Source organism: Rhinoderma darwinii, chromosome 5 (assembly GCF_050947455.1).
Source record: "Rhinoderma darwinii isolate aRhiDar2 chromosome 5, aRhiDar2.hap1, whole genome shotgun sequence".
NCBI lineage: Eukaryota > Metazoa > Chordata > Amphibia > Anura > Rhinodermatidae > Rhinoderma > Rhinoderma darwinii.
In genome coordinates this window covers 278474500-278501634 of record NC_134691.1, presented here as the reverse complement: position 1 = coordinate 278501634, position 27135 = coordinate 278474500, and positions in this window count along the sequence as shown.

Here is a 27135-nt window from a genome sequence, read left to right as displayed (position 1 = left end):
AGTTTAAATTATGTAAAAAAAATTAAATAAAATTAAAAGTTAAAAAAAAAACCTTTTCCCATTTTCCCCCTAGAGCATAGTAAAAAAATAAATAAATAAACATAATTGGTATCGCCGCATCTGTAAAAGTCTGAACTATTACAATATATCATTATTTAACCCACACGGTGAATGGCGTAAAAAAAATTAATTGTAAACGCCAGAATCTATATTTTTGGTCATCTCATCTCCCACAAAAAATGAAATAAAAAGTGCTCAAAACATTGCATGTACCCCAAAATTGTATCATTAAAACTACAGCTTATCCCGCAAAAAATAAGCTCTCATACAACTTAATTGACGGAACGATAAAGACGTTATGGCTCTCGGAATTTGGCGACACCAAATAAATTTTATTTTTTACACTTAGGTTTTTACTTGTAAAAGTAGTAAAATATAGAAAAAAGTATATATATTTGGTATTGCAATAATTGTATTGACCCACAGAATAATATTGTACAGTGAATTCCATAAAAACGACGCGCAAAAAAGAAAGGAGGAATCGCTGTTTTTTTTATTTTCTACCCCACAAATATTTTTTTCCCGTTTCCTAGTACATTATATGGCACAATAAATGGTGCTACGAAAAACTACAACTCGTCTCGCAAAACTCAAGCCCTATATAGACGGAAAAATAAAAAAGTTATGGCTTTTGGAATGTGTGGAGGAAAAAACGAAAAATTAAAACCTGAAAAAGGCCTGCGGCGGGAAGGGGTTAATGTTAAGACTGAATGGTGTATAGAGATATTCCAGTACATTATTGAGTAAAAGAAGATCAAAAGTAAAAGTCTCTTAGTGACACAAAAAAAAAGTTAAGTTAACATTTAAAAAAAAACAATAATATATTACGGCACCCCAAAAAATACAATGAACTACACTGTATTAAATAAATACCACAAATCAGTAAGTAATATGCAACTATTTGGCGTTCCTATAACTGTAACAACCCATACAATATAGTTAAAGCATTATTTATGATGATTAAATGATTAAATAGAAAAAAGAAACATAAATATCAGAATTTCTTCTTTTCTGCATTTTCCCTTTAATAAAAGTTAATATATATTAAATGCTTACTTATGTTTATAACATAATAGCACCTAAAAACTACTACTCATCTTACATAAAACAAGACCTCATACAGTTACAGTATGTCAACATAACAAGTTAACCAAGATTTGATTATAACAACACATCCTTCACCGTTTTCACGTCAGTTAAAAACGGATCCGTGTGTCCGTTTTGACATCCTTGTGGTTTCCGTTGTCACTCTGCATCCGTTCCGTTCTTCCGTTTTAACCGGACGTTGTGCTTCCGTTTGTCTTCCATTTTAAACAGTCCGTTAAAATCCATCTTCTGTGTTGAATGCAGGGAACTTTGGCATGCCCTGCCTTTCCGTGTGCCATCCGTTGTTTTAATGGACCCATGGGCTTCAATGGGAGAGACGGACACTGAACAACGGACAGTAGTAGGACATTATGATTCAGTTCATTCTGCTCATATAAGACAAACCAAAAAATCATATATGGGCAGAAACATAGAAACATACTACAGACTTAAATATTAGAAATATAAATATTTATTATATTCATTAGATAATATATAATTATACTACATGTTTAAGATGGAAATTAAATAATTTTACATGATATGATTCTTTAGTGTCTGGCACATGCTTTATGAACTTTTTCAAAAATCTATATTTTATTTATCAAATTTTGAATGTGTTTTGTGAAAAAATTGCAGCCTGTTAGCAGCAATCTTACAATCTTATTTATTAAATTATTTTTATTTTAAGCCTTGTGTTTTCAGGATTAGTAGCAACACAAATAATTAATATAACCTTAAAGGGAATGTGTTGCCAGCAAAACATGTTTTGTTTTTTTTAAATTAAACATTTAGTGTATAGGTGTTTAAACATTGTTCACATTTTTTTTATTTTTTTCACGAGTCAGGAAATATTATAAGTTAGATTCTAATTTATAATATTTTCCATTGCTGGTCACTAGATGGAGCTATTCCCAAAATTGCAGCATTGCATGTGGTAAAGCAAACACATTGCTTTTTGCTGCAAAATTGGGAAAAAAGCACTCGCTCTAGTGAGCTCTGAGAATCCCCCCTCCTTTATCCTGGCTAGTGCCGGGATAAACGAGGGGATTGAACGGTCTAACCTCCTACACTGTGTGTCGCCATTTTTTGAGCTAACACACAGTGTAGTAGGTTTACATACAGTAGTAAACACACACAAACACGAACATACATAGAAATCTCTTACCTGCTCCTGCCGCCGCGGCTCCCTCCGGCCCGTCCGCTCCGTCTGCTGCCGCTGGTCCAAGTGCACAAGTCCGGAAGCCGCGACCGGAAGTAGTAATCTTACTGTCCGGCCGCGACTTCCGGTCCACAGGAAAATGGCGCCGGACGGCGCGCAATTCAAATTGGACTGTGTCGGAGCGGCGCATGCGCAGTTCCCACAGAGACGGCGTACACAGAAGTGGATGGGACGGGACCCGTTCGCAGTCCCTATGGGACTGTGGCTGCCGTATTCCATGTCTGTATGTGTCGTTAATCGACACATACAGAAATGGAAAAAAAAATGGCAGCCCCATAAGGAAGAAAAAGTGAAAAAATAGAAAAAAGTAAGACACAAACACACAAATAAATAAAAACGTTTTTAATAAAACACTAACATTAAACTGACATGAAATTTTTTTTGTGGTGACACTGTTCCTTTAAGAAGATGCCATCTATGCCATGAAGAGACAGCCACTGCGTACAGAAAACTACCATTCTGGCATTGCTGAGTCACTTTATGATAATTTTTTCTGTATGGCTGACTGTATAACTGCAATAATTTGCTTTTATAATAAGAAACCTGGTTCCCTGGGGTAGTTAGACGTAAAAGATTACAAAAAGCTTTGAGAATGTCCTTCCCATGCAGAGCATCAGTCATTATAAACAGCAGTGAGATCCCATTACTTGTGCTGGTCTTCATGTACAAAATCTTGTACGGTGATAGGCCAATTGCCGCTCCCCCATTAACCCCATCCCTCTTAGCCACTTTTGACCTTCCTGACAGAGCCTCATTTTTCAAATCTGACATGTGTCACTTTATGTGGTAATAACTCCGGAATGCTTTCACCTATCCAAGCGATTCTGAGATTGTTTTCTCGTGACACATTGCACTTTAAGTTATTAGCAAAATTTGCTCGATATGTTCAGTATTTAATTGTGAAAAACACCAAAAATTAGCAAAAAATAGCAAAAATTAGCATTTTTCTCAATTTAAATTGATCTGCTTGTAAGACAGATAGTAATAACACACAAAATTGTTGCTAATTAACATCACCCATGTGTCTACTTTAGATTGGCATCGTTTTTTGAACATCCTTTTATTTTTCTATGACCTCACAAGGCTTAGAACTTTAGCAGCAATTTCTCACATTTTCAAGAAAATTTCAAAAGGCTATTTTTACAGGGGCCAGTTCAGTTGTGAAGTGGTTTTGAGGGCCTTATATATTAGAAACCCCCTAAAAGTCACCCCATTTTAAAAACTTCACCCCTCAAAGTATTCAAAACAGCATTTAGAAAATGTCTTAACCCTTTACACATTTCACAGGAATTAAAGCAAAGTAGAGGTGAAATTTACAAATTTCATATTTTTTTGCAGAAATAAATTTTTAATACAATTTTTTTTATAACACAGAAGGTTTTACCAGAGAAATGCAACTCAATATTTGTTGCCCAGTTTCTGCAGTTTTAGGAAATATCCCACATGTGGCCCTAGCGTGCTACTGGAATGAAGCATCGGCCTCAGAAGCAAAGGAACACCTAGTGGATTTTGGGGCCTTATTTTTGTTAGAATATATTTTAGGAACCATGTCAGGTCTGAAGGGCTCTTGCAGTGACAAAACAGTAAAAATCCCCCAAAAGTGACCCCATCTGGGAAACTAGACACCTCAAGGAAGTTATCTAGGGGTGTAGTGAGCATTTTGACCGCACAGGTTTTTTACAGAAATGATTGGAAGTAGGCCGTGAAAATTAAAATCAACATTTCTTCAAAGAAAATGTAGGTTTAGCGATTTTTTTTCTCATTTCCACAAGGACTAAAGGAGAAAAAGTACCCCACATGTGGTAATAAACGGTTGTTTGGAGACACGGCAGGGCTGAGAAGGGAAAGAGCGCTATTTGGCATTTGGAGCTCAAATTTAGCAGGAATGGTTTGCGGAGGCCATGTCACATTTACAAAGCCCCTGAGGGGACAAAACAGTGGAAACACCCACAAGTGACCCCATTTCAGAAACTATACCCATTGAGGAAATTACCTAGGGGTATAGTGAGCGTTTTGACCCCACAGGTTTTTTGCATAAATTATTGGAAGTAGGCTGTGAAAATGATAATCTAAATTTTTTCAAAGAAAATGTAGGTTTAGCAAATTTTTTCTCATTTCCACAAGGATTGAAGGAGAAAAAGCACAGTAAAAATTGTAAAGCAATTTCTCCCGAGTAAAACAATACCCCACATGTGGTAATAAACGGATATTTGGACACACGGCAGGGCTTAGAAGGGATGGAGTGCCATTTGGCTTTTGGAGTCCACATTTAGCAGGAATGGTTTGCGGAGGCCATGTCACATTTACGAAGCCCCTGAGGGGACAAAACAGTGGAAACCCCCCACAAGTGACCCCATTTTGGAGACTACACCCATTGAGGAAATTATCTAGGGGTATAGTGAGCGATTTGACCCCACAGTTTTTTTGCAGAAATTATTGGAAGTAGGCCCTGAAAATAATAATCTAAATTTTTTCAAAAAATATCTAGGTTTAGCTAATTTTTTCTCATTTCCAGAAGGACTGAAGGAGAAAAAGCACCACAAAATTTGTAAAGCAATTTCTCCCGAGTAAAACAATACCCCACATGTGGTAATAAACGGCTGTTTGGACACACGGCAGGGCTTAGAAGGGAAAGAGCACTATTTGGCTTTTTGAGATCACATTTAGCAGGAATGGTTTGCGGAGGCCAGGTCACATTTGCAAAGCCCCTGAGGGGAAAAAACAATGAAAACGCCCAAAAAGGGACTCCATTTAGGAAACTACACCTCTTGAGGAATTCATCTAGCGGTGTAGTGAGCATTTTGACCCCACAGATGTTTCATAGAATTTATTAGAATTAGGCAGTGAAAATAAAAACAGTCCTTTTTCTTCAATAAGACGTAGCTTTAGCGCAAATTTTTTCATTTTCTCAACAAATAAAGGAAAAAAAGAACCCAACATTTGTAAAGCAATTTCTCCCGAGTACGGCAATACCCCATATGTGGTCATAAACTGCTGTTTGGGCAAACGGCAGGGCTCAGAAGGGAAGGACCGCCATTTGGAGTGCAGATGTTGCTGGATTGGTTTCTGGGCGCCTGTGGGCCCAAAACAGTGGAAACCCCCTAGAAGTGACCCCATTTTGGAAACTAAACCCCTCAATGCATTTACCAAGGGGTGTAGTAAGCATTTTAACCCTGCAGGTGTTTTGTAGAAATTAGTGTTCACTCGATGTTGCAGAGTGAAAATGGGATTTTTTTCCATAGATATGCCAATATGTGGTGCCCGGCTTGTGCCACCATAACAAGACAGCTCTCTAATTATTATGCGGTGTTTCCCGGTTTTAGAAACACCCTACATGTGGCCCTAATCTTTTGCCTGGACATATGACAGGGCTCAGGAGTGAAGAGTACCATGCGGAGTGGAGGCCTAATTTGGTGATTTACAAAGTATTGGTTCACAACTGCAGAGGCTCAGATGTGAAATAATAAAAAGAAACCCCTGAGAAGTGACCCCCATTATGGAAACTGCACCCCTCTAGGCATTTATTAAGGGGTGTAGTGAGAATTTTCATCCCACAGGTCTTTTCCATAAATGAATGCGCTGCGGATGGTGCAAATTAAAAATTTATATTTTTATTTTTCCCTAGATATGCCATTCAGTGGCAAATATGTCATGCCAAGCTTATGACGCTGGAGACACACTCCCCAAAAATTGTTAAAAGGGTTCTCCCGGGTATGACGATGCCATATATGTTGAAGGAAACTGCTGTTTGGGCACGCTGTAGGGTTCAGAGCCGAGGGAGCACCATTTGGCTTTTGGAGAGCGCATTTTGCTTGGTACTATATTTGTTTGAGTATTGCTGGTGTTTCCATTTATAATGTGGGGGTACATGTAAGTGGGGCGGAGTATATAAGGGGCATAGTCAGGTGGTATAAAAAAATAAAAATAATCCATAGATGTGTGTTACGCTGTGAAGCAATCCTTTCTGCACAGGCCGGTGTCGCACTGATATATGGCGTCCTTTCTTATCCCCCTTTTGGTCCACACTCCGCACCTTTGCAGTTTGGGGAATTTTGCTGGGAAAGTGTTGTCGCTTCCAGCGGATATGTTTGGGCTCTCCCCTTCCTGGTTCCCTAATTTTAGGTCCTTGATAAATCGCCTCTTGAAACAGAAGAAATGTTCCCCTCGGGCACAACTGCATATTTTTTTATTTCCTGACTTATTGGAGCCATAACTAATTTTATTTTTCATAGACGTAGCGGTATGAGGGCTGGTTTGTTGCGAGACGAGCTGTAGTTATTATTGGTATTATTTTGGGGTACATGCAACTTTTTGATCACCTTTTATCCTATTTTTTGGGATGCCAGGTAAACAAAAAAACGCAATTCTGGCACAGCTTTTTTCATATTTTTTTTATACAGTGTTCACCATGCGTTATAAATTACATGTTAACTTTATTCTGCGGGTCAGTACGATTCCGGCGATACCTAATTTATAGAACTTTTTCATGTTTTACAACTTTTTGCACAATAAAATTACTTTTGTAAAAAGAATGTATTTTTTCTGTCGCCAAGTTGTGAGAACCATAACTTTTTAATTTTTTTGTCGACGGAGGTGTATGAGGGCTTGTTTTTTGCGGGACGAGCTATAGTTTTTATAGGTACCATTTTTGGATACGTGCGACTTTTTGGTCACTTTTTATTCTAATATTTGTAGGGCAAAGTGACCAAAAAACAGAAACTCTGGTAAAGTTTTTTTTTGTTTTACACTGTTCACCGCGTGCAATAAATAATATAATATTTTGATACCTCAGGTCGTTACGGTCGTGGCGATATCAAATACATATGGTTTATTATTATTTTTCAATAATAAAGGACTTGATACGAGTAAAAGGGGGATTGTGTTTTATTTGATTACTTGAAACTTTTATTGTTTTAAAACTTTTATTTTTTGCACTTTTTTTTTACACTTTTTTTACACTTTTCTTCAAGTCCCTCTAGGGGACTTGAAGGTCCAACGGTCAGATTTTTTTTTTTCTAATACATTGCACTACCTATGTAGTGCAATGTATTAGATCTGTCAGTCATTCACTGACAGCAAGCCGATTAGGCTTTGCCTCCTGGCGGGGCCTAATCGGCTTCCATAATGGCAGAGCAGGAGACCATTGTGTCTCCCGTTGCCATAACAGCAGTCGCCAGTCCCGATTGCCTGTCAGGGCTGGCGATCTGCTAGTAACCGCTACGATGCAGCAATCGCTTTCGATTGCTGCATCGAAGGGGTTAATGGCAGGGATCGGAGCTAGCTCCGGTTCCTGCCGTTACAGGTGGATGTCAGCTGTACAGTACAGCTGACTTCCACCGCTGATGACGCCGGATCAGCTCCTGACCCGGCGCCATCTTGCCGGCAGCTACGGAAGCCGATCAGGCTCCGCCGCCGGGCGGATCTTGACCGGCTTCGGTGCTAGGCAGACCGGGAGGCCAGTATTAGGCCTCCGGTTGCCATTGCAGCCACCGGAACCCCGGCAATTTCATTGCCGGGGCTCTGATGAGCTGCAAACACCTTAAGTGCAGCGATCGCGTTTGAGCGCTGCACTTAAGGGGTTAATAGCGGGGATCGAAGCTAATTTCGGTCCCCGCCGTTACAGTCGGATGTCAGCTGTAAGATACAGCTGAGATCCGACGATGATGGCACCGACTCAGCTTCTGAGCCGGTGCCAAACATTTGCCGTAAATGTACGGCATTTTGCGGGAAGTCAATGCTTTCCATGATGTACATTTACGGCAAATGTCGGGAAGGGGTTAAAAACTATCCCTAAAGACTTTAAACTGTGCTGTGTGGGAGACCCCAAAAGTTTTAAGGTCAGAGGAATCGATAGGGTGCATTGTGGTGTCAGAGGAGGAGATGCGAAGACTGTGTTGGCCCAAAAGTAGTGTAGATGGATCACGACCCTGGGCACTATGACCCCTCTGGGTTTGAACGAAAAATTGAGCTTTGCAGCTTTTCTTTGATGTCTCTGCCTTTTTAATTTTAATTTTATTATCATGTTATACTTTTTAATGTTTTGTATTTTAAATTATTTGTTAATAAAGTGCTTACTGTTTTATTTATCTATACTCAGATTCGGACACTAACTTAATATGATAGCTCTGTCTGGCCGATACGAATGTGTGACTACATTACCAATATCGATCCAGGGAAGACTTGGGAAAGAATGAAGTGAGGGACTAACCGCATGGCCCCTCCTCTATATGTTCTCTTATTGTCTCTTATTATACAATTTTTCTCTATCTTTATGGGCATGTGCAATTTATATCTGCAGGTGCATTTATTATTATGATGATCTTGTATTTTTTACTTTTTCTTTTTTCTTTTTTATTATTATTTTCTTTTGTTTTTTGTTTTTTGTTGTCTGTCTCTTTTTTTATGGTATCTTTTTTTGTATCGTGCTTTTTCTGGCACCTTAACACGATGTTTGATTTGCGTACAATGTATCGCCTTATTCACTTTTGGTCTTCTATATTATCTTTCATACAACAGATCACATGACCACTATGGTCTGTCATTTAAACTGGGTATTGATAGGAAAACGGCACCCCTTGTGAAAGCTACGGGCGAAACGCACGTCGGGGCGTTACCTTACCGTCTGGGTCAAGTAACCACGCTATTTAGCATGGGTAAGTGCACCATTTAGGTTCTGTTCGGTCTCATATATACCTATTATACTTATTAGTATACTTAAACTCTTACATTGAGCTTCCCACCCTCTCTCTCCTGACATGTACCCACTTGAGTGGACATATTTTTTACTTGTACGTAGTAACCATGTGATTTCTCATGCTGTTTATTGTTGGTGCATGTTTTTAATATTGTACATGTAAACATTGATCCTGACTTGCTTTTTAGATTCTCTTAATGTTGTTTACAATAAAGATATTTTCTATTTTCGCTGAAAGTGTTATTTATGGACTCTTTTTCTCTAGTTTAAAAATATTATAAATAGTAGTAGAAAAACCGCAGTGATCAGTAAAAAAAATTGTTTTTTTATAATTTAGAAGCACTTCTTTCACTTCTATGAGTTGTAGCCACAAATATTGAAGGTAAAAAAATATACTGTTTCGTATAAATAATAGATGTTACCAATATTAGTCAATCTAAGTAAACTCACAATATTGGTAGATGTCCATTATTTCATATTAAGAAATAATTATTTTTTGAATAACAGATAACTTTAAAATTTCCCATTTGTATTTTAATATATATCCAGGTATTATTTAATATGGCTCAATATTGAATCAAGAACTAAGTTGAAGACTATTTCCCTAGAAGCATTTCCTTAAAGACGACCTACTAGCTGGATGTCTGCAAGGAAAATCAGTAGCTTTTAAGAGGCAGTACACACGGAGTCTCACACAGCCAACCAGAACCCTACTCTGTACTGACAAGGAGCTACAGCGCCGAACCAGTACTGGCTACATTTAGGTGTCTGGTCTGGCTATTAAGACTCTTTAATCCCTTCTCTCCATCCGCCGTATATATACGGCACACGTCGGGTGGGAAAGTATGGAGCGAGCTCATGGGCTGACCCTGCTCCATAGAACGAGCGTGTCGGCTGTATCCTACAGCTGACACTTCAGTGTAATGAGTGGGATCCCGCTCTTTAACCCCTTAGATATTGCGGTCAATAGCGAATGCGGCATCTAAGTGGTTAGAAACAAGGTGGCGGCCTGTTGTAACGGCCAACCGCAATGCAATTGCGGGGTGCCGATGATTGACATGGCAGTCTGGGAGCCACCAGGTCTGCCATATTTATACTCTTATGAAGTCCTGCTTTTGGCAGGGCTTCATAGAATGCTGTTAGTATAACGATATACTACAATACATTAGTATTGAAGTATATCATGCAGTATATCATGCAAGCAATCTAATGATCGCTGTTTCAAGTCCCCTGGTGGAAAAGTAAAAAAGTTAAATTCAGTAAAACTATTTTTTTTTTTAATGTATAAAAACCTAAAAAATGTACATAACTGGTATCGCCGCACCTGTAAAAGTCAGAACTATTACAATATATCATTATTTAGCCCACAAGGTCAACGCCGTAAAAACAAAACAAAAAAAAACTACAGAATTGCTGTTTTTTGGTCACTTCATCTCCCACAAAAAATTGAATAAAAACTGATCAAAAAATCTCATGTACCCCAAAATAGTACCAATAGAAACTAAAGCTCATCCTTCAATAAATAAGCCCTCACACTGCTTAACCCTTTCATGACCAAGGGTCATTGATGTCCCGTGTCCAGATACATTTTTCAATTTCTGATGTGCACTTCTTTAAACGATAATATCTTTGCAACCGCTTTGAATATCCTAACTATTTTTACTTTGTTTTTGTTTTTTACAAGACTTATGAGGTTTTCATTTTGCAGATTAGTTGGATTAATTCCATTTTTTTAATTTTTATTATGAGCAGACAAATTACTAAAAATGTGAAAAAAAATACTTATATTTTTTTATATATTTATCTATGTTGTTTATATGTGTATATATACACTTTTGCAGCTCTTTAACAGTTAGGCTATATTCACATGACAGTGAAAAAAAAAAATGGCCATTAAGAAATGATCAACTGTCAGTTTTTCATGGCCGTTTTGCATCAGTGTGTCTCCAAATTTTCATCCATTTCCAGTCCGTCTGTGCGTTTTTAATGCTCGTTTGACATCCGTTTTGCATCCGTTGCTTTGCGCCGCCGATAGCCAGCAAGGGAACTGATAGTTCCCTTGCCTCTTGAATCCCCATGTCACAGATCCGTTTTTAACGGTTGTTACATGTATTGACAGCCGTTAAGCACGGATCCATTGACTTCTATGGGGGTCGTCTGGCCATGAAAACGGCCAAAAATAGGACACGGGCCGGTAAAAAAACGGCCGTGTGAATACACCAATACAACATCATTGTTCTGAAAATGGTCGTGTGACGGTTGTTCAAAGAACAGCCGTCACATGCCCGTTTTTCACTGTCGTGTGAATGTAGCCTAAAGAATTAAAACAAAACTTTTAGTATGGATGGGAGGGAGGGAGAAGGAGTGGGAGATGTGGATACACACGTGTGGGGGAAAGAGAAAAGTGCAGACGGATTCATTGTGAGCAGCGCTTTACTTGTAACTTTAGTTTCATTAAAAAAAACACGTTTGTTTTATGAAACTAAGTCAAAGAGGTGTTGGCACTTGTAAAGAGAGACAACACATCGATTAGTGCAGACCTGCTCACGCTGAAGCAGCTTCTGCACTTATTAAACCCAGATGCACGCTGCAAACATCTATATATGTGCTAACTGCACAGTGCATCGGCTGTTAGAACGTATATAGCCATATGGCAGTCGTGAAGGAGTTAATCGACAGAAACAAAATTGTCCTTGTAGTTAAACATGAAAAAAAACCTATATAATTTGGTATTGCTGTAATCGTATTAACATGCAGACTAAAGTTAACATGCCTTTTTTACCGCACGTTAAATGCCGTAAAAACAAACGCCCACCAAAAGAGGATTCGCTCTTTTTTCCCATTCCACCTCACAAATAATTTTTTTCCAGTTTTCCACTACATTATATGGTACGATAAATGGTGCCGTGAAGATCTACAACTTGTTCCGCAAAAAAACAAATCCTCATACGACTATATCGATGAAAAAATAAGAAAGTTAGGACTTTTGGAAGGTGGGGAGGAAAAAACAAAAGTGAAAATCCAAAAAATGGCTGTAATGGGAAAGGGTTAAAGCGTCAGTTATTGACAAGCAGCGTAGGCTCCTGTAAGGGGCCCTAGAAAGAAATTTGACTTCCTTCTGGAGCTATTTGGCATATTTTTCCCAAGAGCATTACTTTGAAGGCTCCCTACTAACTGGATCTTTGCAAGGATAATCAGTACTTTTTGCACAGTTTTACAGTTAATTTCAGGGCAGTGTGTGTGTTCTATAGATGATAAATGATTTATTATAGCTCTTATAGTACAAAGCCAATATGAAATGTAATGCCAGAGTTTGCAAAAATGCTCTAAGGCAATATAGCCATAATAGCATTAGTATATTCAAGCATTCCATAAAAAATAACATATTATTCAAAGGATTTTCCTAATTTTTGACTGTGGATATGAAGGGAACAAGGAGTTTAATAAATCAGTAGATGAATGCTGGTGAAATCAAGAATCACTTTGTAGGTGTGGAACGCCCGAAGTCCTTGTGGGACAGCCATGCTGAAATAAAAAGAAGCGGACCAGACAATGTGGAACACTATCACAATGATTGAATGCCCTGAATAAAGTGTTGAGATCTGTCCTTTTTGGTGCTGTTGACAGTAACTTCAGAGTCAGCACAGATATAAAAGTCTATACTTAGCTTTATTTAGTCCAAAAACAGAACATCTAAAAGGACATTGCGACAGTTATATGCAAAAAAAATATCAAACAAAATAAAAAAACCTTCCTGTCTGGTAGCTAACTAAACGGTGTGCAGGTTTCCACACCTATACATAATCTCGGTTGGCACAGTCTACATTGGCAGATTTTAAAACCACCAATGATATGTTTCCTCCTGGGCTCTGCCACTAGTCTGCACTGATTCCAGGCTGGCATGTCACAGTAATAAGCCTAGCAGGAATACTCAAGTCCCAATCAAGGGCTTTGGCTAGCTCTCTGCCCAAGAACTCTGGCCATGTTGAATCACCTAATGTCACTGTCTATATATGGACAGTGATGTCATGAGCTTCCCCAGAGCAGGTGTTCCTGAGCAGAGAAGGTATCATAAATCACTCTATCTAGGAACTTCAGCCCTTAAGAAGCTCCTGATATCACTTTCCATATATGTACAATCAGATAATCAGCTTCCCCAGGCCGGAGATCCCGGGCAGAACGATTCCTGATGCTCTGCCCGTGTACTCTGACCACTGGGAAGCTCCAAACATGTCAGTAATTTCAGGAGCTTCCCCAGGGCCTGAGTCCCCAGGCAGGGCATCAGCTAGTGCTCTGCTCCATGGAACTCTGGCCCTGTTGAAACTACTGATATCACTGTCTATATATGGACAGTGACAGCTGGCGCACCCCTAGGGTTGTGTCCACGGGAAGAGGAAGCATCAAGAAAAGCTCCTGAAGTGAATGTCCATTTATGGACAGAGACGCCTGTACCTTCCCCAGGGCCAGAGTGTCTGGGCAGAGCAGCTGCGAAGGAATCTCCAGGAACATAACTGTCCATATATGGACAGTTATGTCACTGGTGCTTCCCAACGTATACGTTTAACGTATACATGTGATGGATGCCATACAGCGGCATCTGTCACCCACAGGCTCTAAAAAGTATACCGCGCTTAATAATGTTTTTGTAGGATCCTTATTGGCCAAATAGCTGTGACATCATGAAGGATCGGGCGGCTGTGTACTCCCCGATGTCCCCCAAAAGACCCGACTGCGGGTAGCCAAGGAGGATCACACATGAGAGGTGCAAGGTGAGAATGTTACAGATGAATAAGTAGAAGTTGTTTTTTTACGTTGTCTTCCTTTTTTGTGGGATACCTCAGGATGCAGTAGCGCAGTCTACTACATTATGCCATCCTTCAAAAAAAAGGGCATGTACCAATCCAACAGAGGGCTAATGGAGTCCTGTGGACACATTTATCTAGTACGTCAGGAGTACTAGGTATGTAGTTCATAAACATGATGTGAAGTGGGCCTTAGTAGGACATGAATTGAATCTGCTGGTCAGATAAAAACTCGAAGTTGGTCTGGATTACAATAAATAACTATATTCAATGGCATAGGGCATGCAAAATGCATTTTACTTTTCTAGAGGTTGAAACATCAGTCTTTCTTTCCCAGAACTAAGTAGTAACCTCAATTGGGTGGAATATATTTTCTTTAATGTAAAAATACAAAAAATGGCTATCGCAGTAAATGTTAATCAGTTTTCATTTCAATAAAATTGTAACATCTGGCATTAATTATGTTACACATTATGGCATATAAGTCCCTCCTGGGCTTTCCTGGCAAAACATCTTTACAGAAGGCTTTCAATTTCAGCGGGAAAAAGTGGAATAGGAGAATCATCATAAACATAATGATTCTGTATATGTCACACACAGTCCTGATAGCTATGTTGGATCTGTTCTATTACAAGCTTTATTTGTGTACGTATTAATCACAAACTCCCCCACCAACGGGTGGGATCCGGCCGCTTCACCCCTATTCTCCCGAAACAGTTGTTAAAATGAAAGCCGGTCCCCTGCACTCAATTGTATCCATGCCCTTAGGACGCTGTATTGACTTGCCTAGCGCTGCCCTGGCGAGGCAGAGGATGCCTCACCATTCGGCGCTTTAGCGATGATGCAGTCGGCGCGATGTTGTAATCGCGCCGATGCGTCGTGCCGCTGGCCTGGCATCGCTGGAGGACAACGCGGGAATGGGGACAGGTAAGTATATAATGTATTTTTTATTTTATAGTGGGCAGTGTTGGACACAATATCTATAGGGGACTATATAGGTGGCCCTAGCTACAGGGGACTATATAGTGAGCCCTAAATACAGGTGACTATATAGGGGCCACTATATACAAGGGACACTAGAGGGGCACTATCTACAAGGAACGCTACAGGGGGCACTATCTACAGGGAACGCCACAAGGGGCACTATCTACAGGGAATGCCACAGGGGGCACTATCTACAGGGAATTCCACAGGGGGCACTATCCACATGAAACACTACAGGGGGCCCTTTCTACAGGGAAATGCTACAGGGGGCCCTATCTAGAGGGAACGCTACAGGGTGCCCTATACAGGGAGCGCTACAAGAGCCTTATATGGGGAACGCTACAGGGGGCACTATCTATAGGGAATGCTACAGGGAGCACTATCTATAGGGAATGCCACAGGGGGCATTATCTACAGGGAACGCCACAGGGGGCACTATCTACAGGGAACGCTACATGGGGCACTATCTACAGGGGATGCTACAGGGGGCCCTTTCTACAGTGGATGCTACAGGGGCCCTATCTACAGGGGACGCTACAGGGGGATCTATCTATAGTAGATGCTACAGGGGGATCTAACTACAGGGGGCACTATCTACAGGGGATGCTATAGGGGGCACTAGCTACAGGGGGCCCTATCTACAGGGGACACTACAGGGGCCCCTATGTACAGGGGATGCTACAGGGGGATCAATCTACAGGGGATACTACAGGGGGATCTAACTACAGGGGACTCTATAGGGAGCCCTATCTACAGGGGGCCTTATCTGCAGGGGACTCTATAGGGGGCCATATGTGCAGTTGACTCTACAGGGGGCACTATCTACAGGGGACTCTGTAGGGGCCCTATCTACAGTGGCCCTATCTACATGGGGCTCTACGGGGGCAGTATCTACAGGGAACTACGGCCCCGCTATCTACAGGGGACTAAGGGGGGGCCTATATACATGGCACTCTATGGGGGGCCCTATCTACAGGGGACTCCACAGGTGGCCCTATCTATAGAAGGCCCTATATACAGGGGGCACTAATTACAGGGAACTCTACAGGGGCACTGTTTACAGCTTGTAAACTACAAAGGGCACTATCAACAGGGGCCACTATCTACAGGGGCCACTATTTACAGGAGACTTTCTGGGGGGCACTATCTACATGGAACTCTATGAGCACTATCTACAGAGGGCTCTTTTGGGAGTACTATCTACAGAGGGTTCTATGGGATGCATGATCTACAGAGGGGTCTATGGGGAGCACAATCTACAGTAGGCTCTATGGGGAGCACTATCTACAGAGGGCTCTATGGGGAACACTATCTACAGATGGCTCTATGTGGAGCAATATCTACAGAGGGCTATATGGGGAGCAATATCTACAGGGGGCTCTATGGGGAGCAGTATCTACAAGGGACTCTATGAGGGGCACTATCTACAGGGGGCTATATGAGGGGCACTATCTACAGGGGGCACTGTGTGTGTGTGTGTGTGTGTGTGTGTGTGTGCGTGTGTGCGTGTGTGTGTGTGGTGCATTACTTTACAATGTTTCCCACAATTTTATTCATGGGCACAGTGTATGATACTATTATATTCAGGAGCACAGTGTGTAGCACTATTATATTCAGAGGCACAGTGTATGATACTATTATATTTAGGGGCATAGAGTGCGGCACCATGAGGATTTTATCTTCATTTCTAGGTGCGGAAATGTTGGAAAAGTGAACTTTCTAAGACATCTGAGCGGCTAACTCTGCAGAAATGGGTCATGGCCAGGAGGTGTCATCTTAGAAGTCTGGAGCAGATGGAAAAGAGAAGAGAAAAAGAACGACTCCAATCTGAGAAGACATCACCTGTGAGTTACTAAATATAAATGTTTATTCTCCCTGTGACTGATCATAACTGTAGTCTTAAGCTTGGTTCCGGTGTTGTATACATGTAGTGAGCTTTGTTCTGGTGTTGTATTTATGTACTAAGCTTTGGTGCTGTATATATGTACTGAGCTTGGTTCTGGCACCGTATCTGTGCATTAGCCGGGAGATTTGGAGCGGATTACTGCACATGCCGCACTGTCCTCCACTCTTCCTACAGAGCACAGTCTATCTAAATGGGCTGAGCACGCTGTAGCGCCCATGGCCGCGGGCCGTCGGGTTTACTCACCACCCGACGCCCGCAGCCATGGATCTGTGAGCGCTGGCCTCCGTCTCCCTCCTAGGAGATGCCAGCGCTCACTTCCGCTCCGTTCGGCTGGATCCCGTAGGGTGCGCGCGCACGTTCGTGCCCGGCCTTAAAGGGCCAGCGCGCGCAATTAGGAAATCGTCATCACCATCAACTGCCACGATTGCCTGGTCTATAAGAAGGCCCCTGGCCTTCTAATCCTTGCCTGAGCGTTGTTAGTCTTTCCCAGTCTGTCTCGCAAATGGTTCCGTAGTGTCTCCCGTTCCAGCTGTTACCCGTGCCCTGTTACCGTTCCTGTATTCCGTGTTGTTCCTGTGCCTACCCGCGTTCACGTGTCTTCTGCCACGTCAAGTGCCATCTGCCACGTCAAGTGCCATCTGCCACGTCACGTGTCTTCTGCCACTTCAAGTGGCATCTGCCACATCAAGTGCAATCTGCCACGTCAAGTGCCATCTGCCACGTCAAGTGCCATCTGCCACGTCAAGTGTCTTCTGCCACGTCAAGTGCCATCTGCCACATCAAGTGCTATCTGCCACGTCAAGTGCCATCTGCCACGTCAAGTGTCATCGGATACTGCCCACCACGTCTGGCGCCACTTGCCGCACCTGCCTCCATCCGTGCTGAAGCCACAGCCACCGCCCGGACTATTTCAGGTACCCAAGCATACTGTCTGCCATTTATTTCTGCTTAGACTGTGACCTGGTCAGCTGCCTCCCCGCTACGGCGGAGCGGCCTAGTGGGTCCACATACCCTGTGCCCGTGACACACGCTTAGAATATTGAATGTGCGCATATAGGTCTTTACATAATGGGTAAGTTTGATATGAGTGTGTGTAAGTAGGTATGTAGGCTTGTGTAGATATATACATAGTGTGAAAATCCAATTGAACATTCTGTACGGGGAATTTCTTTATTTAGAGTCCACTTTAATATGGGGTGATTTTGTAATATTGTAATTGTAGTTTTATTTGATTATTAGAATAATTTTCCATTGGAAGATACAACCCAAAACACAGCGACTGCCCCCCCCCCGTGCCTATGTCTTTGTCCACAAAACAAGGAACCTGTTTTTAAAATTTGAATCCCACCCCTGCACCCACCTATCCACGGGCTCTTGTAATTGTTGTTTTATTGCATTATGGTGTTATGTTCCTAGGAAATTGTTGAGGTAAGCTGATTTCAATTTGTCCGTTCCTCTTGATTTACTTTACATATATATAAATGTATTTTCTTTACCAAGTTTCATAATGGACATGGCTTCATAGATCAAGGGCAGTAAAGACACATTAAACTATAGGAAGCATGAAAGCGTTGAAAATAATATTGTTTGCTTATTGTTGACGCAATCATGGACAAAATATATATTCGACTGAAGTTTTAGATGGGTATGTCAACCGATACCCGCCCAGGAAAGTTATCCAGATGCAAATCATAGGTTATAACGATATATCGGAGAGAAGTAAGAGACAAAGAGACCATGCTTGTATACTCAAATATCCTTCTCTGCCTTTATTGATCAAAACAATTACAATAATATCTTTGGAAAAGGGAGTAGACTTTCAGCCAATGGTTTACAATGTGACTTTGACTCTGATTCAGCCAATAGCATACAATGAAAATATGTTTGTCCTGAACCAATCATAGGCTTAGAAGAATTTTTAAATGTAAAACTATGATTTACCAAAATATAGCACGCCATCCTGGCTAAAGAGTCAAATTGCCCCATCGTTGCAGTAAACAAACAGTTTCTCCCAGCCAGTAGCAGATAGTAGACTCCTTATCACACAATAAAATGGATAACGGGGTAAATATTTATCTATATTCTCCATAGCAAGAAAGACTAAACATGCAGCTCAAGAACAAAAACATATAATTGTTTCAGACAATGCTGACATAGATATGTTAGCTTAAAGCAACATCACTTCTTAATCACAAAATGGATTCCTTAGGCTACAAGATGGATGCCAGCTATACAAGATGGAGTCTACACAAAATGGAATCATTTAAACACATTTTACTCACTTTCACACTTATGTTGTCCGTGATCAAGATAATCATTAAACTTTCACTTTCCTTGTGTACATGTGAAAATTTTAAAGATATAGAGTATGCTTGTGTATATCAGTCCTAGAAATAAAATTGAATCCCAATCATGCTTATAAAACGTATTGCAATAAAGTGTGCACTGAACCAGTTCCATCATTTCAATGCTGTATATTAGCTGTTTTTAATACATAAGTTGTATTAAAAAAATTGGCAAGTTGGATGCTAAGCATCCATTTAACCCTTTAAGGGCGCAGATATATTGGGTCTTGAGGACACAGAAAATTTGTGTTGAATTTTTCCATTGACGTAGCCACATAAGGATTTTTTTTATTTCGGGACGAATTGAATTTTTAATGGCAACATTTTAGAGTATATATGATGTGTTGAAAAACTTATATTATTTTTTTTTTGGCTGGGTATATAAATTACATTTTAACTTTATTTTGTGGCTATACAACGAAAAGCAATCAGTACTATACCTTCTATGAAAATCCCATAAACAAACAGAATCCCATAAACAGAATCCCATAAACAAACTTCAGATGTGGCATACTAGAAATCAGCTCAGTGTTGATTAGTGCAGAGTTCCAAGCATCAAGACAATTCATAAAGACAACAAAGACGTGGAAATGACAGTCACGGCACTATCCCAGATGGCTTACTTAGCTTTCATTAGCGTATTATTCCTTATCCACGACAAGACACATAGAGGTAATAGGGCTTGCAAGGCTCCCTCCAGCTGGATGAAGCGTCATGTGTAACATCTCACAGCCGTCTGCCGAATCTGTGTACGGAGCCCTGCAAGCCCTATTACCTGTATGTGTCTTGTTGTGGATAAGGACTGATACGTTAATAAAAGCGAAATATGCCATCTGGGGGAGTGCCGTGCCAAGCATTTCCACTTTTTTGTTGTCTTTATAAATTGTCTAGATCTTTGGAACTTTGCACTGAGCACCACTGAACTGATTAATACTATGCCGCACCTGAAGCACCGTGTCGGTCATTTTCACTGTTTGCTTTATTTTGTGGGTCAGTACGATTACAGCGATACAAAATGTATATAGTTTTTTTATGTTTAAATACTTTTTGCAAAATAAAACCACTTCTAAAAAAAATATTATTTATTTTTGTGTCGTCTTATTCTGTAAACCATAACTTTTTTTTTTATTATTTCAGTAAGGGTTGTTTTTTTCAGAACAAGTTGTAGTTTTTATGGGTACCATTGTGGAGTACATAGGTATTATTAATTAACATTTATGAAAAAAAATTAGGAGGTGGTGATGATTAAAAAAACACTTTTTTGGCGCTTCTTTTACGTGTTCATTGTGCAGTATAAATAACACATTTGTTTTATAGTATAAGTCGTTACGGTTGCGGCAATACCAATTATATGTATTTTCATTTTTTTCCATAATAAAGCATTTTGTAAGAGAATAAAAGCGTTTGTTTATTTTTTTGCTTTAAATTTTGTAACTTTTTTGTAATATACAGCTCACACTCACACGGGTATTAAAGCTCACCATACACATAAGACAATGATAGGCCACAATGTGTCAGTGGAATAGTACGTCTATATATGATTCAATAAGCAACAGAAGAGACTAAACGAAAAAAAAAATATACGGACTCCCTGGCGCTTATGCAAAGTGGCAAGTGATCTGCCATATTCGGCAATCATGCGAAAAATCGCGAATGATCTTTTGTGTATATTTTCAAACGATGTTCAGCTGAAATGTTCAAATTTGGTAATTTCAGCTGACTTATGTCATGTGTATGGCCAAAGTAAGGGAATCAATCTCGGAATTGATGGACCAATGTATTTAATCTTCTTAGATTCTCTTGTTACAGGGTCGGTGGCACAGGATTTGAGGATAACTGATGTTGTACCAATATTTAGGAAAGGAAATAAGGTGAAACTGTGCAACTACTATTTGGTATGTTTAACATCTGTATTTGAAAGTATGCTAAAAGATAAACTTCAAAAGTGTATATATATATATATATATATATATATATATATAATCTCTTTATTAATGGCCTTGTGGATGGGATTGAAAATGAAGTGTCACGTTTTGCTGAAGATACAAACTTTGTAGGATACTTAAAACTCATCTTGATTGTGAAATATTAAAGTTAGAACTAGGGCTCCAGTTCATAGAAAGGATGACCTGGAGTTGGAAAAAATACAAAGAAGAGCAACGAAGCTAATAAGGGGCATGGAGAATCTAAGTTATGAGGAAAGATTAAAAGAACTAAACCTATTTAGCCTTGAGAAAAGACGATTAAGGGGGGACATGATTAACTTATATAAATATATGAATGGCACATACAAAAAATATGGTGAAATCCTGTTCTATGTAAAACCCCCTCAAAAAACACTCCCTCCACCTGGAAAAAGAAAGGTTCAACCTGCAGAGGCGACAAGCCTTCTTTACTGTGAGAACGGTGAATTTATGGAATAGCCTAGCGCAGGAGCTGGTCACAGCAGGGACAGTAGATGGCTTTAAAAAAGGGTTAGATCATTTCCTAGAACAAAAAAGTATTAGCTCCTATGTATAGAAATTTTTTACTTCCCCTTTCCCATCCCACTTCCCCTTTCCCATCCCTTGGTTGAACTTGATGGACATGTGTCTTTTTTCAACCGTACAAACTATGTAGCTATGTAACTATGTAACTATGTAACTAGATAAGCTGGCAGCATGGGCAAAAATATAGCAGGGGAGCTTTAACGGCACCAAGGCCACAGTAATCGTATTACTGCATGTGCAGTACATTCAATTGAATAAAACAGTACAAGAGAAGGACTTGTGTATTCTAGTTACAAGTAAGCTAAGCAGAACTACCCAATGTCCAGCAGCACCTGCAAATAAGATTTTAGGATGCCTAAAAATAAAAACCCATACTCCCAATACAAATCCCTTGTAGGATCCACATTGTAAAAGGTTATACACTATATGTACAAAAGTATTGGGAGCTCTTAATTATTAAATGCAGGTGTTTCATTAAGTCCCATTGCCACAGGAGTATAAAATCCAGCACCTATCCATGCACTCTGCCTTTACAAACATTTGTGAAAGAATGAAGAGCCCACTGAATTTGAGTGTGGTACTATAATAAGATGCCACCGTTGCGACATGTCAGTCTGTAAAATTTCTTTCCTCCCAAATATTTCACGATCAACCGTGAGTGACATTATTGCAAAGTGGAAGCGTTTAGAAACCACAGACACTGAGCCACGAAATAGAAGATTATGTAAAGTTACAGAGCTGGGTTGTCGAGTGCTGAGGCGCATAGTGCATAAAATTCGCCAACGCTCTGCTGATTCAATAACTGCAGAGTTCCAAACTGTCTTTGGCATTAACATCAGCACAAAAAATGTGCCCTTGGAGCTTCATGGCATGGGTTTCCACGGCTGACTAGCTGCAGGAAAGCCTTACATAACCAAGTGCAATGCTATGCGTCGGATGGAGTGGTGTTAAGCACACCACCACTTGACTCTGGAGCAGTGGAAACATGTTCTGCGGAGTGACAAATCATGCTTCTCTATCTGGAAATCTGATGAACGAGTCTGGGTTTGGTGAATGCCAGAAAAATATCACCTGCCTGTCTTTTGGTAGGGGGTTAATGGGTCAACCAAATTTTGGTAGGGGAGGGTTAATGCTTTGGGGTTGTCTTTCAGGGGTTGGCATAGGCCCCTTAGTTCCAGTGAAGGGAAATATTAATGCTTCAGCATACCCAGACATTTTGGATAATTGTTTCCAACTTTGTGGAAAATAGTTTGGGGAGGGCTCTTTACTGAACCTGCATGACAAGGTCCATAAAGGCATTGTTGGGGGAGTTTGGTGTGGAAGCTTTTGGCTGGCACGCACAGATCCTGAACTCAACCCCATTGAACACCTTTGGAATTAACTAGACAGAAGATTGCGAGCCAGGCCCTCTCGTCCAACATCAGTGTCTGACATCACAAATGCTCTTCTGGATAAATGGGCAAAACGTCCCACAGACACACTCCAAAATCTTCAAGAAAGCCGTCCCAGAAGAGTGGAAGCTGTTTTAGCTACAAAGGAGGGACCATCTTCATATTAATGCCTATGGATTTAGAATGTGATGTCATAAAAGTTCCTGTAGGTATAATGTGTAGGTCTTGTAATATATTTATTTGCATTGTGCACAGAGAAATAAGTATTTGATCCCTTTGGCAAACAAGACTTAATACTTGGTGGCAAAACCCTTGTTGGAAAGCACAGCAGTCAGATGTTTTTTGTAGTTGATGATGAGGTTTGCACATATGTTAGATGGAATTTGGGCCCACTCCTCTTTGCAGATCATCTGTAAATCATTAAGATTTCGAGGCTGTCGCTTGGCAACTCGGATCTTCAGCTCCCTCCATAAGTTTTCGATGGGATTAAGGTCTGGAGACTGGCTAGGCCACTCCATGACCTTAATGTGCTTCTTTTTGAGCCACTCCTTTGTTGCCTTGGCTGTATGTTTTGGGTCATTGTAGTGCTGGAAGACCCAGCCACGAGCCATTTTTAATGTCCTGGTGGAGGGAAGGAGGTTGTCACTCAGGATTTGACGGTACATGGCTCCATACATTCTCCCATTGATGCGGTGAAGTAGTCCCGTGCCCTTAGCAGAGAAATACCCCCAAAACATAATGTTTCCACCTCCATGCTTGACAGTGGGGACGGTGTTCTTTCAGTCATAGGCAGCATTTCTCTTCCTCCAAACACGGCGAGTTGAGTTAATGCCAAAGAGCTCAATTTTAGTCTCATCTGACCACAGCACCTTCTCCCAATCACTCTCAGAATCATCCAGATGTTCATTTGCAAACTTCAGACGGGCCTGTACATGTGCCTTCTTGAGCAGGGGGACCTTGCGGACACTGCAGGATTTTAATCCATTACGGCGTAATGTGTTACCAATGGTTTTCTTGGTGACTGTGGTCCCAGCTGCCTTGAGATCATTAACAAGTCCCCCCCGTGTAGTTTTCGGCTGAGCTCTCACCTTCCTCAGGATCAAGGATACCCCACGAGGTGAGATTTTGCATGGAGCCCCAGATCGATGTCGATTGACAGTCATTTTGTATGTCTTCCATTGTCTCCTTCTCACCCAGCGTCTTACTTATGGTTTTGTAGCCCATTCCAGCCCTGTGCAGGTCTATGATCTTGTCCCTGACATCCTTAGAAAGCTCTTTGGTCTTGCCCATGTTGTAGAGGTTAGAGTCAGACTGATTAATTGAGTCTGTGGACAGGAGTCTTTTATACAGGTGACCATTTAAGACAGCTGTCTTTAATGCAGGCACCAAGTTGATTTGGAGCGTGTAACTGGTCTGGAGGAGGCTGAACTCTTAATGGTTGGTAGGGGATCAAATACTTATTTCTCTGTGCACAATGCAAATAAATATATATAATTTTGACTATGTGATTTTCTTTTTTTTTTTTTATATAATCTATCTCTCACTGGTAAAATTAACCTAGCCTAAAAAGTCTAGACTGTTCATGACTTTGACAGTGGGCAGACTTACAAAATCAGCAAGGGATCAAATACTTATTTCCTTCACTGTATATACACACATATATATACATATATATATATATATATATATATATATATATATATATACATATATATACAGTTAATACAAAGAACTGGCACATGATTTGCAAGGACTTTGCAAAGACATAAATTGTATGCAGTGGAAAGGCAGAGATCAATATAGGAAATGGTTCTTTACAGCTGGGGTAGTCCAACTATTGAATGCTCAAGGATGAACTAGCTTGCACGAGTGCTTCAGAGTCCTTGGAAGGTCTTATGCAGTTTTCCATCCAGGTCAACCAGCAAATTCATGAATGACATCACCCTGGGCCACTTGGTTAGTTCCTACAGCATCCTCTGTAAAGGTCCTCCTCACAGTAGTTGACAGGCTGCTGTGTATGCAGATACACAGAAGACGAACTCAATCACCACTGAGAAAGACATAGAGCGCTTACCTCGTGAATTCACTGGATTTATAAGTACGAGTCCGGTGTTTTCTTTGAACACTCCTGTTAGCCAAATGGCACAATATGTTTGGTGCCGTTTTGGTTAGGGGAGCGGACCTGTCTAAATACGTTGCTGTCCTAATATAGGACAACATAGTCTGATGACTTATCCACTTTACTGCTACTTTTGGATAATTCTGTATCATCAGTCGCCCCTGATTAAAATGGTCTTTGGGACTATTTATTTCTGTGGATACAAATAGGATTTTAAGTGCAAAAGGCTTTTTTTTCTTTTGCAGCACTATAATGCCAGACGTCTTTGGTTCCTAGTACAGCAATTTTCATTTTGTTTAAAAAAGCATCAAGTGTAATCTGGTTGGTGGCTTTGGGATATTTAAAATTTGTGCACAGAAATGTATAAGCTCCGTTGTGTTTGCATTTATCACAACTTTTCAAATATGTTTTTCCAGCTCCCTTAAACAGAAGAATGTGTACATATTAATAACTGGCATCAGGGCCACAGAGGAGGGCACAATCTTTAGGAAAGGAATCTCATTCCTCAAGAATAAATATTGATGTAGTAAAGCTTAGTTAGTTGTTGCTGCTGCTACTGCATTCAAAGGTTAGAAGCTTTTGGGATAAACAGTCATTTAAGATTATTGCAATCAATAACAAGACAAGTGTGAACTGAAACCAGTTGCTATGCCAACATTACTCCAAGACAAAGTTATACAAGATGCACAAAAGGGATCTCAAGCATGATGCTTGCAATAACACTGCATCAGTATTTCTTTATATAGCCAACTGCACACAAAACATATTACGTTTTATCCAATATGCCCTAAGCAGTGGAATGAATTTTCAGATGAATGCACATTGAAATTAATTAAGTATTTTAAAGGAACTTAAGTTCACTTTGATGCTAGTACAAATATGTAACAGCAATATTCAGACACATGAGAATCTTTTGTAAATAATTCCAATTGAAAAAATGTTTATGTTTTGCACAACCCAACAGATAAATGTAATAAGAAACTATTTTTAATAAACTATTGGCAACAATAGATATTGAAATGCCATGCGTCTGCCGGAATCTCTACATTTATATACTGCATTGCACATGGTTATCTTAGGCTTGTGTGTACTTAGCTGCTCGACCATGGAAACCCATTTCCTGAAGCTGCTGGCACACAGTTCTTGCGCTGATGTTGCTTCCAGGGACAGTTCGGAACTCTGTAGTGAGTGATGAGACAGAGGAGTGGAGATTTTTATGCATCATATATTCACCACTCGGTGATCCCACTCTGTGAGTTTGTGTAATGTACTGCTCACTTGCTGATCTGTTGTTACTCCTACATACTTTCACTTCCAAAAAATAACACTTACGGTTGATCAGGGCAGATCTACTCAATCAGAAATTTCACAAACTGACTTGAGGCAGTGTCAAGTCACTGAGCTCTTTGGTATGACCCATACTACTACCAATGTTCATCTATGAAGATTGCATGGATGTGTGCTTGGTTTTATGCACCTGTTTGCAAAGGGGTGGTTGATATTATATACAAAAATTGCCTGCGGCAAAAAAAACCTTGAGTCGAGTCATTATATACAAATTGGTCTCACTGCAGTCACTTGCTTTCTTAACACAAAAGGTACACAATTTCACATGCACAATAAATTTGTGCTGTCAATTCTCCGGTTTTTGTTAACCCATAATTATTTTATTTTTGATAAAAAATTCTATCATCAGTTAAAAGGCACAGTAATGGGCACACCTGTCACATTTTATTTTGGAATAGCTATATAGACGATATATTGATCCTCTGGGAGGGTGACTCTTCCACTTTTTCAGACTTTACGTCAGTACTGATATACCACAAAGAAACAAATAAGAGTCTTTATCGCCAATGTATATATAAAAGTTTAAATCTTTATTACACAAACACTGTACATGATTAAAATAACATAAAGAGACAACTCTAGTATAACAAGCGGATACCGCACCAAGTATTGTTACTACCTATCATCCAAGGGTAGCTACATGACTTTTTAAATAAGCATCTGATTCAAAGTAATATATCAGTAATACAC